The sequence below is a fragment of the Pipistrellus kuhlii genome, unplaced genomic scaffold (genome assembly GCF_014108245.1).
Source record: "Pipistrellus kuhlii isolate mPipKuh1 unplaced genomic scaffold, mPipKuh1.p scaffold_m20_p_19, whole genome shotgun sequence".
Lineage (NCBI taxonomy): Eukaryota > Metazoa > Chordata > Mammalia > Chiroptera > Vespertilionidae > Pipistrellus > Pipistrellus kuhlii.
In genome coordinates this window covers 10558835-10573729 of record NW_023425504.1, presented here as the reverse complement: position 1 = coordinate 10573729, position 14895 = coordinate 10558835, and positions in this window count along the sequence as shown.

The following is a 14895-nucleotide window of genomic DNA, read 5'->3' as shown; positions in this document are numbered from 1 at the left end:
CCTACTGGGGATGTGCCCGAAACCAAAGTATGTGCCCTTGACCGGAATCGAAGCTGGGACCCTTGAGTCCGCAGGCTGATGCTCTATCTACAGTTTCAGCCATTCATATTCTTAAAACCTTCTCCAGTTCCAAAACTCTTTGCTGTGATAGAAAACAAAGACACAAACATCTTTATCTGTGGAAGTTGACAGTGCATAGAAATACCAGCAGCAGCAATTCCTATCTCAGTAGTGCCCCAGGCTTTCTTAGAATATAGTTACCTTAACTCACATAACTCTTATAGAGTCAAATCATGAGAAGACACCATACACTTGGCCAACTTTTCCTATGTTCTTGGAGTCAGTGAAACTGGGCATTATAAATTTATCTGAACTGTGACAAAGATTCATTATCAGACTCTCATTACAAGCTTGAGGTATTCTGAAATGGAGTCAGGTTAATTGTCACGAGCCATCTGTTCACCTAATCCTTCACTACCTTACAAAATCCTCACTAACTATAACAATATTTAAGGGAATTTCTGGGAAGAGAGGCACACACTATGGGGACACTATGCTGAGTGGTACGTAGGTGAGTGTAGCTTGGTAGGAGTGACCAATAATAAGAGTTAGCTCAAAGAGTGACCAATTTCTTAAAACAGAGAAGGTAAGAATCTATACTAATAAGAGTGTAATATTCTAATTAGATCAGGAGAACTTCTGAGAGACCTTCCAGATTTCCTTCCGGACAAAGCCACTGTGGTAGGGCCTAGGAGGTCATTAGGGGTGAGTAGTCTGGCAGCTGGGGAAATAGAGGGTGAGCAGGCCGGCAGGAGGGGCAGTTGGGGGGTATCAAACCAGCAGGGGGGCTGTTGAGGGCAAGCAGGCTGGCAGGGGGCATAGTTGGGGGTGATGGCAGGAGGGGCAGTTGCGGGCAATCAGGCCAGCATGCAAAGTGGTTAGGGGTGGTCAGGCAGGCAGGCTGCAAGCAGTTATGAGCCAGCAGTCCTGGATTGTGAGAGAGATGTCCGATTGCCAGTTTAGGCCCAATCCCACAGGGGTCCCAGATTGGAGACAGTTTAGGCCAGGCTGAGGAACACCCCCCATGCATGAATTTCATGCACCAGACCACTAGTAAATATATAAATAAAGTGCAGCTGCTATGGAACACCAGGACATGAGACATTGCATTTTGGGCCCCTCTTGACTGAATAGCAAGACTAGAGTTACTGACACCTGCAGCCCAAAATATTTATGACTCCTCAGGAGAGACCTATACTCAACTAGTCATTGTGGCACATCTTCGCACAGGACTGGCAGTTTTGTTCTCCTTTCCAATGGGGGGAAATTTTAATGACCATGACTGGTGAAAGTGTAAACCATGGTAAGTTATACAGAGAACATGCAATTTTAGTTAACTAGAAATTTTATGCAAGCCACAGAAAGAGTATTAAATTTTTAAAGAACAAATAATTCTAAAAATGGTCTTCCTCTAATTTACCTCTTTGGATTTTGACTGTACTATGACTTTATCAGACCAGGTAGTATGGTATAACAAGAAACGTGCAGGTTTGACCAGGAGGCAATTGTGTGTACATGCTTCCAGTCCACATTCTCACGAGTTCTGGACTAATCTTCTGCAGTGCCATTGTGCGTTGGCCATTTCATGAGCAGGAGCAGGGACAGCAGATGTCCCTACTACCCCCAGAGTCCCAAATAGGCATTTGTGACCTTCATAAATTGGCCAAAAGGACTATTTCTTATAGGGAGGTATTAGATTACTTACTACCTTTTTTACCTTAACAAAGGAGATAACCCTGGTCTGGAGACCTCACACCTTGCCCCAGAGACTCCATACCTTGCCTCCAAATCTCTGTCCTTAATTCATCAGTTTACAAACTTCAGAGCTCTGCCCTGGAACATTGGACGATGCACTTGGTAGAACCACAAACCTCCTTCATCATCCTTATAACCACTGTGAATAATAAGTCTACAGATGGGAGCTTTAAAACCACAAATCATTGGGAAACATAATTATTTTATAAAATATTAGAAACCACCCAGCCAGTGTGGCTCAGAGGCTGAGTGTGGACAAATGAACCAAGAGGTCCCTAATTCAATGCCCAGGTTGTGAGCTCAATCTCCAGTAGGGGGTGTGTAGGAGGCAGTCAATCCATGTATCTCTATCATTGGTATTTCTCTCTATACATCTCCCTTCCTATCTTTTTTAAAATCAATATAAACATATTTTCAAAAGAAAACAAAGCAACAGTCATGCTTCAGTCACAGAAACAAGGGTAGCTCGGGAGAACTCAATAGTAGATCTTCTAAATAGTGTTCTCTCTAATGAAAGAGCATTAATGAGACTTAGCAGGCGATCACTTAGTCTTGTGGTCTAGTTTCAATCTCCAAAATTAATAGGACAAATACTGAGATTGGTTAAACTAAGGTAAAGTGACAAATATCAAACCAAGTAGCTACAAAAAGGGATTCAGTGACACAGAAAACAGAAGAGTGTGGGAAGTTCTCAGAGAACAGGTGCCTGCTAAAAGTTCAGCTTAAGACTACTGCCTTCCACAGTACAGGACACAAATACATTATATACATATTTTGATATCTTCTCATATGTAAAATTCCAAGCATCTTTCTGTAAGACCAAGTACACATAAGTGGTAAAACAGCCAATGTCCAAGACAAAGTCAAATACAAAGGCATAGCACTCCAAGAACTAATGTATCTGACCTCCTTGAGTTGGATTCTTCTAGGTGAAATCCATGGTTTATGTAAAACTGCTGTTACTCTTTGATATTCAGAAAACTATATGGACGAAAATTAACCTTAAACACAACCAATGCAAAATGTTACAAATAGAAAATACAAGGCAAAACAATACAAATCGAAAAATGAAAACAATTATGCAGAAGCTATAAATGGCATTTTCCATTTTCTCAATTATAATCATTCTTCCCTTTGAGTTCTTCAATCTAAAATCATTTAGACTAACTGCTTATACAATTAAAGGTTCTTTCCATTGTTACATCTAATCTTAGGTGCCAAAATCCATTCATTCTGCATACTAAAGGAGAAGCACAGGTACTTGGATGTTGGATAAAACTGTATTCTATATCCTGTAGTCTCCAAATTGATACTATTGTAGAATAGAGTCTACAACAGGCCTTTACAGCATTCTAAAAGGCTGATTAAAAAAAGGAGATTGAAAAAATCAGTGAATCTCATGGGCATCAAGCCACTGCTGGTCTTTGGTTAAGTTGATAAGAAGCAGTACATATCTTATCAATATTTCAAGTTGATAAGAGGCAACAAGTTAATAAGAAGTAAATATTATTTAAAAGAAGAGCCAAGATATACAACCCAAATTCAAAATATTAGGTGGCTTTCCTGGCAGCAGTCACTAATTTTTATGCTGTGCTACTGGGGTAAGCACAATGGGCTGAGAAGGAAACCCTAAATCCAGAGGCATCTAGAGATCATTCAAATTGCCATTATATGTCTCATGCATGTTTTATATATCACACATATAGGGAAATTAATTAAATTACCTCACATCAGGCATCCTACAAAACACTAAGGACTTCAGTGATATTTGTATTAGGCCACAATTCAATAAAATGCACAAAAACAACAAATTCTGCCTAGCAGAATCCCATGAAATTATGCCATATTTATTTCATCAGCCAGGTAAAGGTTTGAGAAAAATTTGAAGTAGTTCATGTGTAGATATGAGTTAATGGAATAACAAATTATATATCAAAATCATAGGTGATCCCACTTCTTTCCTTCTAACTACTGACACAAGCACCCTGAAATTAACTCAGGAATGTAAAGATATCCAGGTGCTCCCACCACACACACAGGCAGCCCGCCATCATAGGCAGTCTGACAAACAAGAAAATTGGCCTCTTCTAAGAAGGAACATCAAAATAAATAACCAACAAACAATAACATAACGGTCATGCTGCCCACTTTAAAACTTTTTTTAATGTATTTTTATTGATTTCAGAGAGGAAAAGAGAGGGAGAGATAGAAACATCAATGATGAGAAAGAATTATTGATCAGCTATCTCCTATACATTCTCCACTGAGGATATAACCCACAACCTGGGGTGCCCGGACTGGGAATCGAACCACGACCTCTTGGTTCATAGCTCCATGTTCAACCATGGAGCCACACTGGCCAGGCCAAACTGCTGCTTTAGATGAAGAACCTGTACTTGCATTTCAGGGGTATAGAGGGCTCCTTTGGCTTCTGCTTGACCTCCTAATCATGGTGGCTTTTGTTCATGTGTCAGGAAGCCAGGGTAAATTTAGACAAATGCTTAATATGCAGTCACTTTTTTTTCTATTATGCTTTAGATTATATCAAAGAACAAGATTACAACAAATATAAAAAAATATTTGGAGAAGCCTCAAAATCTCTCCATGTAAATGATTCTAAATGTGCTTTGTGTCTTATTTTCCTTGACAGTCAGATAGATATAAAAAGAACTTAAACCCAGAAATTTCACAAACACAAACAATTGCATATATGGTATAAACTCCAGAATAAGAGCCCAAGATCTAGAAACTGCACAGTCCATACATTTCTATATCCCTCACTATGATAAATTTTAGGAACTGTGTATAAATCCTCTTCCTTGAAATAAATGAAATAAGAAAACACACAAAAAAGTGATTTTTTAAAATCCTCTTTCAATAAATCTTTATTACTGGTTATATGCATGGTGTCCAAATTCTTTGCATAGATTAAAACCACATGCCAATTTCCCAACATTTACATTACATGCTGATGCAAGCTATTATCCCCAAGAGAATATGAAAATGTTGCTGATAAAAAATTAAAGGTTTGAATTTAAAACAAAGTGACTGATTATAAAAACTTCAGCTGATGCACTCAAAAGAAAGAGCATGAACTGTTTCATAGCTCAACTTCGATATTTTATTTTATTTTATTTAATTTATTTATTTATTTATTTTTGTGCACTTACCTGGGAGCCCGGCTGCAGGCAGAGCCCTCACTCCTGCGCAGAAGGGCGCACTGTGGGCTGCCTCAACTTCGATATTTTAAATTTCTTTCAAATTTTGGAATTTTTCAATACTTTTAAATGTTAAAAATCCTAAATTTAGTCAAGTTGATTTCCAAATAGTACTAATATGATTTCACAATGGTTATGCAAAGTCATGTTACCACAAAATGAAGTACAAAAGGAAGTACAAATATCTCCCAGAAATGGCTGCTGTTGTTATATTACTGTGTTCTTTTCCAGATTGTTTTCTACACATATACTAGTTTTTATTACAATGAGATCACCCAATACTAGCTGTTTTGCAAATTCCTGTTTTCATATTCCTTAAATATTTTTTGGTAACTTTAGATATAGTTTTGCTTCAATTCTAACCACAAAGTTAAATTTTCCTTTTCTTGGCTGTACTGAAATGGATGTAGCTGCAAATAATTCCAGGATGGGTGCAAGCAGCTAGAGCCCAAGAAGTACCAACAAGTTTGTTATTTCAGAAGCTAAATCATTTCTAATGTTGAAGGCAATCAAAGCATTTTACCAGCCTTGAACATAACTCCAAACTCTCTCCAGTCTGTGGTATATCACCTTTTCTTTCTTACCCTTCAGATATTTTTGAAACCTACATTATTATATTCCTGTCATCCACTCTTCTATAGTCCTTTTCCCATAAATCTCAATTATTCTCTTACTCGAAAGTGCTTTGTTGTACATGCCAAATACTCTGAACTGAAAGAGACCTGGCCAATTTTATTTTACAGAAAAGCATCACAATGACATGCTTTCCTCTCCTCCACAGTAAGGAGGAAGAATGTTTCTTCCTAAGCTTAGTGCCTTTATATGTATCTCCTTAGTCCCTATCATCTCTCTACTATGAAGGAAAGTTGGTAAGCACATAAATGTACTGATGATTGCAAAATTGCTGCAAACTGCATAATAATAACACAACTAAACAGAGTACTCCATTACCTTATTTATTAGAAGCAATTAAACAACTATCTTAGATATCTGAGCCAACCAGGTGTCTATATAACATGCCACCCCACACACTGTTCAAACTGATTCTTATTGCTATGGTTTGGTTATCAATCCTAGATGTTAATTATCTGAATTTTGTACCTTGAATGGGTCCCTTCATATTTTTTAAAAATATATATTTTATTGATTTTTTGCAGAGAGGAAGGGGGAGAGATAGAGAGTTAGAAACATCGATGAGAGAGAAACATGGATCAGCTGCCTCCTGCTCACCCCCTACTGGGGATGTGCCCTCAACCAAGGTACATGCCTTGACCAGAATCGAACCTGGGACCTTTCAGTCTGCAAGCTGATGCTCTAACCACTGAGCAAAACTGGTTTTGGCCCCCTTTATATTTTTATCATGGATGCACTATCTGCCTAACTTCTGATTTGGGCTTCTGGCCTAGGCAATGCCAAAGGGTTTATTATCATCTCTAGACATGGAGCACATCTCAGATACAGTCCTCATGCCCTAACATGGAGCAACCTGCACCTAGAGGATCTACTTTCTTTCAAGGACAAGTAGGATGCCATTTATTCTGTACATAGTACTATTTTTGGTATCATCTGATAATCCATTCATTCTCTCCTTTGAAGAGTTTAAACTTGAGTAAAATCAAACTATATATGTACAACTCTAATCATGAAACAGATAATGTTTTAAACCCCTATCTTGACTGGACTTTTTTTTAAAAAAAATTAATATTTTATTGATTTTTCACAGAGAGGAAGGGAGAGAGATAGAGAGCTAGAAACGTCGATGAGAGAGAAACATTGACCAGCTGCCTCTTGCACACCCCCTACTGGGGATGTGCCCACAACCAAGGTACATGCCCTTGACTGGAATCGAACCTGAGACCTTTCAGTCCGCAGACCGACGCTCTACCACTGAGCCAAACCTGCTTCGGCTTGACTGGGCTTTTCTAGTTTTATCAAGTACCTTTAAGAAAGGTAGTTACTATGCTTCATGGCTCTAGAAAATAAGTATCACATAAGTTCTTTCTAGGAAAGACTTGCAAGTGGTTTTGTTTTCAAAGAACTAGCTTCAATAAGGAGATGCTGGCAATACAAAACAAACACCTATGTATGTGAACTGGAATCAAAGCCACGAAGAGACTGTTCTTAGTAACCCAGGTCACAGTCAACTAATCAGCTTTCAAATGGAAAGTCTGGGTAAGAGTTTCAGTGTTATCTGGACAAAGTTGGGTAATTAGATGGGAAATAGGGATGAGCTGCAAAATATGAAAAAAGCCTGGAATACATTGTTGTTAAGGCACTTGATCTACAATAGATTGGCATGTCCATATCTTGAGAAGAAAACTAGTATACAAATAGGGATGAGTTGCTGGGAGACAAAGAAAAAAATAATAGAAAGGAACAGGTTCCAGTGTCACCCTTTAAAATAAGATTCTCTGCCTGCTTTCTGGAAGTAAACTATATGTGTACCTAGTAGGCCTGTTAATGTCTATCTTCTTTTGGGATAGAGCAGAAAAGTTTTTTAAAAATATATATATATTTTTATTGATTTCAAAAAGGAAGTAGAGGGATAGAGAGGTAGAAACATCAATGATGAGAGGGAATCATTGATCGGCTGCCACCTGCACACACCCCATACTAGGGAATGAGCCCACAACTCGGATATATGCCCTGACTGGGAGTCTAACTGTGACCTCCTGGTTCATAGGCCAACCACTGAGCCACACCAGCCAGGCAGAAAAGTCTCAATGCTACGAAAACAAACCAACAGTGGAGTCTAGTTCAACACCCTTATCAACATGTGAACAAACAAGTCTGGAGGGGTTGGGTGGCCTGACAAATGATCCACTACCTAATCAATATCAGAAATAGATGTAAGTGGGGTCCAACTCTCCTGATATCTAATCTGGTGCACTTTATCTGTAAATTCTGCCTCTCAAAAAATTTATATGGCTTGTGTAGTCAATAACGTCATTAGAAAAAACTATCAATTCAAAATTTATTTCTTTTTAGATATGACCCTCTGGCAGCAGATATTTTACCTTCTGAAACTTAATAGCACTAATTTGTATTTAACTGAGACTGAATCAATAGAGAATTCATATTTGCATAAATTTGTTGTATATATTTAATGTTAATGGATTTCTATCTTCATGCCCTTGTTTAGTTTGACATTTCAGTATGGCTATGCTTATCTGTAAGCACCAACTAGCAGGAAATGCTGGACTAATGGAAAGAATACACGATGCACTACAAGCAGTCTGAAGCCATGGCAGCATTGCTCTATGGAGATAGCATCTGACTCATTCCAAACACAAAAGGTTCTAAATAAAATTCTATTTCCCTTTTATGATCATCTTGGCAGAAATGGTAGACAAAGGTTCTTAATCTGTTATCTGTGTTACCAAATCAGACCTTACCTAAAGACTGTCTATTCTAGAAACTCCCTTGGAGGAGAATGTGATTAAGTATCAACATAAGTAGTTTGAGACAAAGAAAAAGGGAGCTACTCAAAACAAATAACCATCCCAAACTTGCATGCTGCAAAAGCACCAAATGTCCTTCCCTCATGTGGGCAGTTTATATGGCTCAACGAACTCAGGATTCCAGGTTTGTAAATTGTCTAGTGTACTCTAAATCACAAATGCTGTGATAGACCCTACTGAAGTCCAAGCAAAATGGCATCTTGGGTTCATGGTCATTGTGCATTTGTCTGAGAGCAGAAGCACTCAATAAACAATGTATTTATGGAACTAGGAATCCTATGTTGAGCAGAAATAAAAGTATAATCACACACCCTCACTGCTCTCATTCTTAACATCCATGCCTACAGTCCCAGAGACTGCTGTACACACAGGAAAATGGAATTATTTCCCACTCTCTAGAGAAGCTGCATTCCCCACTCCCAAGGGGAGAATAGGCTGACCATTTTGAATACTAGGTGTTTGTATGTCAGCAAATACCCATATTCATCGCAGCTTCCTGAAGCATTTATGAATATAGGTTAGTCATATTTCAGCCACAATATGGGAGATAAGACAGCCAGAAGATCACATAGGTAGGTTGTGAGGAATAAATAATGAGAAAGCAGTTTGTGAAACATGAAGTATGATTCTAATGCTCAATAGCAGATGATACTTTACTTGTCAATTAGCCAACTTTATCACAAGCTTCCTGGAAGGAAGGCAAATGCTAGACGTCACCAGCACAGCCCCCAGTTATGGATTAGGTCATAGAGAACAAAGTGACTTTCGTGGGAGCTGTTTCATCTCAAATGAAACCAGGTCATTATATTTTTCCTGAAGACACCCAGTTCTTGGGATCTCATGACCCCCATTTATTGTTCAAAATAAACTTCATAATAAAGTAAAAGCGGATTTAATCCATTTGTTTCACCTGGAAAAACACCACTAGCAATATATTGCCTTTTTTTCTTCACAAAGAAGGGAAGTTAGTACCAAATACTCAAATCTATCATAGTTTGGTAAAAGGGCAGAATATAAAGTTAGAATTAAAAATAAGGATTCCATACTTACAATTCATTTTCCAGTACTGAAGCCCAGGAACTAACACCATTTTGAAACACTGGTATATAACAAACAAATAAGTGAAACTAAACTATTTGTGAGGCTAACACCACAGAAAAATGTAATAAGCAAGAAATGACACAGGCCTGGAACTACTGAAAAACAACCAAACATTCTTGCAAAGTTAAAGTTACAACATGAATAAAATAAGCACTCTGTCTCCTTACAGAATTTATAATCAAGATGACAAATATGTATGACAAAAAGAAAGGACAATGCCTTCTATAAAATATTAGAGGAAGAACCAGTCTCCATTCTTCTTTCTGTACCTCCACCCTCCCTACTCCTACAAAGAAGGAAAACATTTCTTCCTTAGTCAGCTACTCACTGTGAATTGCATATTCATTGAAAACTATTTATAAAGGTTTCTGCTCCCTCTTATGAAAAGCACTCTCTGTACATGTTCACATATGCTTGAGTGAAATGTTATGATGTTTGGATTTTGCTTCAAAATAATCCCATGGTGGTAGGAACAAGTAAGGGGGAGAGATCAAACCTAACCAACCATAGGTTGATACTTATAGTATATAGATGATGGGAACAACTTGGACAGCATGGCTTAATGGTTGAGTGTTGACCTATTAACCAAGAGGTCATGGTTATATTCTCAGTCAGGGCACATGCTCAGGTTGTGGACTTTATCCTCAATTTGGGGCATGCAGGAGGCAGGCAATCAATGATTTTCTCTCATCATTGATGCTTCTTTCTCTCTCTCCCTCTACCTTCCTCTCTAAAATCAATACAAATATACTAAAAAATAAAAATAAAAGCTTAGATGATGGGAACACAAAGTGTCCTTGGCCCTAGCTGGACATCTCAGTTGATTAGAGCATCATCCCAATATGCCAAGGTTGCAGGTTTGATTCCCAAGTCAGGGCACATACAAGAAGAAACCAATGAATGTGAAAGTGGAAGAACAAATCTATGTTTACCTCTCTCACTCTATCCCATTATTTTTCTCAAACCAATAAATAAAAACATTTTAAAATTAGTTTATTTTTAATTAGTTTAAAAATATTTATTTGTATTACTTTTCAACTTTTGTGTTTGAACATTTCCCTGATAAATCTATGAATTGTAATCTGCTTGGAAAGCAACCTCAAATGCCGATCATCATGAACAATAAGTGCTTTCTCACATTTGCTCTCCTCTGGAAAGCAGGAAACCAAATTGAATCCAGCACAGTGTGCATTGGAAGGTGGACTCAGAAAGAAGGGGTCAGAGGCTCTGGAGATGTGTCTCACCAGACTTGTCACCATCTGGCTAGAACTACAGATCAGATGATTATTGACAGGAGACTTCAGACCAAGGGTCCCCACAAAGGTTATAAAAGCATCTGAATGTGAGTAACAAAGGCAAGTCTAGTGGCCCCTTGATAACCTCTACAAAGACTTGCATCCCCAATCACAAATGTGAAACAAAATCATTACCTGCCGCTAATGCCAACCAATAGAAGATGGCATTACAGGGAATAAAGGTATGGGACAAACTTGGGATGATTATTTCTAGAAGAAACAAATAAAATAATCTGCCAATTTTATGCTTTTTAAAAAAGGATTATTATTTTATTTTATTTTATTTTATTTTTTAATTTCTTTGTTGATTAAGGTATTACATATGTGTCCTCATCCCTCCATTAACACCCCAACCCACCCACCCCCACTCATGCCCTCACCCTCTGGTGCTCATGTCCATTGGTTAGGCTTATATTAGTGTATATAAGTCCTTTGGTTGATCTCTCCTCCTTTCCCCCACCTCCCCTATCTTCCCTCTGAGGTCTGGCAGTCTGATCGATGCTTCTCTGCCTCTGGATCTGTCCCTGTTCATCAGTTTATGTTGTTCATTATATTCCACATATGAGTGAGATCATGTGGTATTTATCTTTTTCTGACTGGTTTATTTCGCTTAGCATAATGATCTCTAGTTCCATCCATGCTGTTGCAAATGATAAGAACTCTTTTTTTTTTTTACTGCAGCATAATATTCTATTGAGTAGAAGTACCACAGTTTTTTAATCCACTCATCTGCTGATAGGCACTTAGGCTGTTTCCAAATCTTAGCTATGGTGAATTGTGCTGCTATGAACATAGGGGTGCATATATCCTTTCTGATTTATGTTTCTAGTTTCTTGGGATATATTCCTGAAGTGGGACCACTCAGTCAAATGGGAGTTCCATTTTTAGTTTTTTGAAGAAAATCCATACTGTTCTCCACAGTGCAAGAGTTCCTTTTTCTCTGCATCCTCACCAACACTTGTCGTTTGTTGATTTGTTGATGATAGACAATCTCACGAGTATGAGATGATACCATATTTTTGTTTTGATTTGCATCTCTCAGATAATTAGTGACTTTGATCATGTTTTCATATGTCTCTTAGTCTTTCTTCTGTCCTCCTTCCAAAAGTGTCTATTTAGGTCCATTGCCCATTTTTTGATTGAGTTGTTTATCTTCTTTTTGTTAAGTTGTATGAGTTCCCTGTAAATGTTGGAGATTAAACCTTTATCAGTGATAACATTTACAATTATGTTCTCACATACTTTGGGCTTTCTTGTTGCTTTATTGATTTCAAGTTTCATTTGCTGTGCAGAAGCTTTTTATTTGAATGTAGTCCCATTTGTTTATTTTCTCTTTAGTTTCCATTGTTCTAGAAGCAGTATCATTGAAGAAGTTCTTTTGGCATATGTCCGAGATTTTTCTGCCTGTGGATTCCTCTAGTATTGTTATGGTTTCCCTTATTATGTTTAAGTCCTTTATCCATTTTGACTTTATTATTGTGTATAGTGTAAGTTGGTGGTCTAATTTCATTTTTTTTTTGCATGTATCTGTCCAATTTTCCCAATGCCATTAGTTGAAGAGACTGTCTTGACTCCATTTTATGTTCATGCCTTCGTTGTCAACTATTAATTGGGCATAATGGTTTGGGTCGATTTCTGGGCTTTCTATTATATTTCATTGATCTATATGTCTGTTCTTGTGCCAGTACCAGGCTGTTTTGAGAACAGTCGCCTTGTAATAGAGCTTGATGTCTGGTACTGAGATCCCACTTACTTTGTTCTTCTTTCTCAGGATTGCTGCAGCTATTCAGGGTCTTTTTTTTATATTCCAGATGAATTTTTGGAAAGTTCTTTCAAGGTCTGTGAAATATGCCATCACTATTTTAATGAGGATTGCATTGAATCAGTAGATTTTTTTGGGTAGTATGGACATTTTGATTATGTTGAGTCTACCAATCCATGAACATACTATGTTCTTCCACCTGTATATGTCTTCCTCTATCTCTTTTTTCAGTGTCCTTTGGTTTTTCACATATATGTATTTTATCTCCTTAGTTAAGTTTATTCGTAGATATCTTAATTTTTTTGGTGCGAAGGTAAATGGGATTGTTTTATTAGTCTCTCTTTCTGTAAGTTCACTATTGGTGTAAATAAATGCCAGATTTCCTGGTGTTAATTTTGTATCCTGCTATATTGCCAAATTCATTTATTAAGTCTAATAATTTTTTATGAAGTCTTTAGAGTTTTCTATGTACAATATCATGTCATCTGAAAATAAGGACAGTTTTACTTCTTTTCCATTTTGGATGCCTTTCATTTCTTTTTCTTGTCTGATTGCAATGACTAGTACTTCCAGAACTATGTTGAATAGGAGTGGTAAGAGTGGGCATCCTATCTTGTTCCTTTTCTTAGGGGAAATGGTTTTAGTTTTTGTCCATTGAGTATGATGTTGGCTGTGGGTTTTTCATATATGGCTTTTATTATGTTGAGGTATGATCCTTCTATTCCCACCTTGCTGAGTGTTTTGATCAAGAAGGGGTGTTGGATTTTGTCAAATGCTTTATCTGCATCAATTGATATGTGATTTTTATCTTTCAATTTGTTTATGTGATGTATCACATTTATTGATTTGCAGATATTGTACCTTCCTTGCATCCCTGGAATAATACTTGGTCATGGTGTGTGATCTTTCTGATGTATTGCTGGATCCGATTTGCTAGAATTTTGTTGAGGATTTTGGCATCTATGTTCATGAGGGATATTGGCCTGTAATTCTCTTTCATTGTGTTGTCTTTATCTGGTTTTGGTATTAGAGTGATGCTGGCTTCATAGAAGGAGCTTGGAAGTGTTCCTTCCTCTTGAATTTTTTGGAATAGTCTGAGGAGGATAGGTTTTAGATCTTCCTTGAATGTCTGGTATAAGTCTCCTGTGAAGCCATTTGGCCTCGAGCTTTTGTTTGCTGGGAGGTTTTTTGTTTTTTTAAAAAATATATTTTATTGATTTTTTACAGAGAGGAAGGGAGAGGGATAGAGAGCTAGAAACATTGATGAGAGAAAGACATCGATCAGTTGCCTCCTGCACACCCCCTACTGGGTATGTGCCCTCAACCAATGTACATGCCCCCAACTGGAATCGAACCTGGGACCCCGCAGTCCGCAGACCGAGGCTGTATCCACTGAGCCAAACCGGTTTCGGCATGCTGGGAGCTTTTTGATGACTGCTTCAATTTTTTCCATAGTTATCAGCCTATTGAGATTTTTAGAATCTTCCCGATTGAGTTTTAGAAGGTTGTTTTTTTTCTAAGAATATGTCCATTTCCTCTAGGTTGTCTAGTTTGTTGGAGTAGAGTTGTTCATAGTATTTTTTAACAATCCTTTGTATTTCAGTAGGGTCTGTTGTTATTACACCTCTCTCATTTCTGATTTTGTTTATTTGAGTCCTCTCTCTTTGCTTCTTGGTGAGCCTAGCTAGAGGTTCCTCAATATTGTTTACCTTTCAACGAACCATTTCTTGTTTTCATTGACCTTTTGTATTTTCTTTGTCTCTATGTCATTTATTTCTGCTCTGATCCTTATTATCTCCTTTCTGCTCACTCTAGGCTTTTCTTTGTGTGTGTGTGTGTGTGTGTGTGTGTGTGTGTGTGTGTGTTTCATTTTTTTAAAATTATTATTCTTTATTACTCAGATTATTACAATTGTTTCTCCTTTTTTCCCCCATAGCTCCCTTCCACCCGGTTCCCACCTCACCCTCTGCTCTTACCTCCCCCCACCATTGTCCTCATCCATAGGTGTACGATTTTAGTCCAGTCTCTTTCTGCACCCCCACACCCCTTTCCCCCTGATAATTATCAATCCACTTTCTTTTTTTGCCCCTGATTCTATTATATTCACCAGTTTGTTCTGTTCCTCAGTTTTTTGTTTTTTATTTTTTTAATTTTTTAATATATTTTATTGATTTTTTACAGAGAGGAAGGGAGAGAGATAGAGAGCTAGAAACATTGATGAGAGAGAAACATCGACCAGCTGC